The sequence below is a fragment of the Tenrec ecaudatus genome, chromosome 12, assembly GCF_050624435.1.
Source record: "Tenrec ecaudatus isolate mTenEca1 chromosome 12, mTenEca1.hap1, whole genome shotgun sequence".
NCBI classification, from domain to species: Eukaryota; Metazoa; Chordata; class Mammalia; order Afrosoricida; family Tenrecidae; genus Tenrec; species Tenrec ecaudatus.
The window spans coordinates 90,119,884-90,123,211 of record NC_134541.1 but is presented as its reverse complement, the minus strand read 5'-3'; the positions used below and the strand labels follow the sequence as shown (position 1 = coordinate 90,123,211).

Here is a 3,328-nt window from a genome sequence, read left to right as displayed (position 1 = left end):
ACAACATCAGGATTGACGTCACAGATAACACAATCTTGTTTGCTGAAAGCAGAGGACTTTAAGAATTGACCGATGAAGATCAAAGACTATCGCTTTTAATATTGATTACATCGGAACATAAAGAAAATAAAATTCCTCACAACTGGGCCAAATGCAGCATTACAGGAAACAGGAACAGAGGAACATAGGAAAAACGCAGATGAAAGATTGAAGTTGCCAAGGATATCATTTTACCTGGATCCACAATCAATGCCCATGGAATCAGCAGTCAGAAAATATTGCAAAAGCTTTCTTTAAAGTGTTAAAAAGCAAAGATTTCACATTAAAACTAAAGTACACCTAAGCTAAACTATGGTATGTTCCATTGTCTCATATGCATGCAAACCTGGGCAATGAATAAGGAATTCTGAAGAATTGATGCTTTTGAATTATGATATTGATGAATAATATTAAATATCACATGGAATTCCAGAAGAAAGAACAAATCTGTATTGGAAGAAGTGGAGCCAGAATGGTCCTTAAAAGTGAGGATGGCTTGATTTCCTCTTATATATTTTGGGCATTTTATCACAAGGGACCAGTCCCTGAAGATTGACATCATACTTGGTAGTAAGTCAGTGTCTATTTTGCTGTACCTGTAAGACCCTCATTGAAATGGATTGACACAATAGCTGTAACAACGAACTCCACATAACGACAATTGTGAGGATGGTGTGCAGTATCGTTTATAGGGTCACTATGAGTCAGAACCGACTCAATGGTCTTCAACGACATTGGGTTAAATATCTTGTAATGCTAAGCAGATACTTGTGATGATGCTTAGAAGAGCCTGAGATTATATAAAATAGATGAATTATGCATTTTAAAGGAGGAAATATGCAGTTACCTTGACTTTCAGGAAAAGGATCATTTCTTTTTTTAAAACATTTTATTAGGGGCTCATACAACTCTTATCACAATCCATACATATACATACATCAATTGTATAAAGCACATCTGTACATTCTTTGCCCTAATCATTTTCAAAGCATTTGCTCTCCACTTAAGCCCTTTGCATCAGGTCCTATTTTCCCCCTCCCTCCCCGCTCCCCCTACCCTCATGAGCCCTTGATAATTTATAAATTATTATTTTGTCATATCTTGCCCTTTCCGATGTCTCCCTTCACCCCCTTTTCTGTTGTCTGTCCCCCAAGGAGGAGGTCACATGTAGATCCCTGTAATCGGTTCCCTCTTTCCAACCCACTCTCCCTCTACCCTCCCAGTATCACCACTCACATCCCTGGTCCTGAAGGTATCATCCACCCTGGATTCCCTGTGCCTCCAGCTCCTATCTGCACCAGTGTACATCCTCTGCTCTATCCAGACTTGCAAGGTAGAATTCGGATCATGACAGTTGGGGGAGGGGGAAAGGATAATTTCTATTCTAAGACCAAGCAACTTCTATAATCTAACTTTACAGAATCTGATCCCTATCTGACAATGAAAAAATTTCAATTCTCTCACTTGTCAGTCTGTGTTTACTCATAAATTCAATTCAGGTAGGGAAAAGAAGATTTTTCACCACTATGAATAATATGTATTCGGATCCTTATCTCTTTTATGTATTTTCCACAATTTGTTCAGCAACAGAATAATAGAGTATTGTAAATAATTGATCCTCAAGGATTGTTTTAAAAACTCCGTTGCAAATGAAAGTCACAGAATATGAGATTTTGAGGAAACTTTGAAATTGTCTAGTTTCATCTGTTACTTATTGATAGGGAGACTGAGGCACTAACCTGTTGACTTTTTCTTTGTTGCACAATCGATGGTGCATTGGGTCTAGAGTTCAAGAAATAAACATTTATGAAAAATCTATCAAAGCTTTTAAATATGAAAAACAAAACCCATCAACACATATATTCTCACAGACCCATGGGAAACTTTATTATCACACCAAGAAAACAACGTGTATTTTTTAGTAAAACATAAGTAAAGATAGAAAAATTTTAGATAAATAAATGTAAACACGGTCACATAGTATATCTAGTAGACAAATATTACTTTGTAATAAAAAAGAAGAATCAAATACAATTTTCAAGCATGCATTGAGCACCTTATTTGAGCACATAGTGAGGCTTTCATTCAAAAAAATCCCTCGACAAATGAAAAACCAAAGAACAAAATAAAGCCAGTTCTTCCAGACTACCATCTCTGCATACAAAACAACATGCATTTATTTTTTGCATTAAAAATATAATCCAAATAACTCTTTGTGTGGATAACAAATATAAAATAAAAATTAAACATAACTAATGGTAAGTTACCACAATATATCAACATTTTTTCAACTTGTTAAGGCAATATTGGCAAAGAAGTTTTTACCTTAAAATCACTGATTAAAATTATACATAATAAATAAAATAATTTCGGCAGTTGCCTTCCAGTCTGCCGAGATCTGCCGACACCTAGCGAATGGCCTACCAAAACCGTGACCCAGCCGCAGGCAGCCAGTGTCGAAGTCGCCCGGAAAGGAGCCGAGCCCAGCGGGGGTGCAGCCCGGGGTTCCGTGGGCAAGAGGCTCCAACAGGAGCTGATGACCCTCATGATGTCTGGCGACAAAGGAATCTCTGCCTTCCCGGAATCAGACAGCCTCTTCAATGGATAGGGACCATCCACGGAGCAGCTGGTACAGTCTATGAAGACCTGAGGGATAAGCTCTCCCTGGAGCTCCCCAGTGGCTACTCTGACAATGCACCCACAGTGAAGTTCCTCACCCCCTGCTACCGCCCTAACGTGGACACTCAGGGTAACATCTGCCTGGACATCCTGAAGGACAAGTGGTCTGCCCTGTATGACGTCAGGACGATTCTCCTCTCCATCCAGAGCCTGCTGGGAGAGCCCAACATCGACAGCCCTTTGAACACACATGCTGCAGAACTCTGGGAAAACCCCACAGCCTTTAAGAAATACCTGCAGGAAACCTACTCAAAGCAAGTCTCCAGCCAAGAGCCCTGACCTTCCCTGTCCTTGTGTTCTCTTCTCTTCTGTAGCTGTCTGTCCTCCCTCCACCCCGCCCCTTGATGTCTGTGTAGAACTCTTATCTCAAGCTGTGGTGTCATTTCTGTTTTGTTTGTTTTTTAAATTAAGTCTCCATTTGCACCCTTGTGGTAATTGTATTAAATAAAAAACAATTGGGGTTGGTTTGGGAAAAAACAAACAAACAAATAAATAAATAAATAAAATGATTTCATTGAAAATAATAAGGATAATACAGTATTTCAAAATTTTGTGGATTTGAGAAAAGTATAAAAAGAATGAAATAACTAAAAGTGTGCATATTTGATCA

The 3,328-nt window shown here is 38.7% G+C and overlaps 1 pseudogene; it reads left to right on the top strand.

The window, feature by feature from the left end:
• Positions 1 to 2,575: 2,575 nt before the first annotated feature.
• On the top strand, positions 2,576 to 3,050 carry LOC142423278 (ubiquitin-conjugating enzyme E2 C pseudogene; annotated as a pseudogene).
• The last annotated feature ends 278 nt before the right edge of the window (positions 3,051 to 3,328 follow it).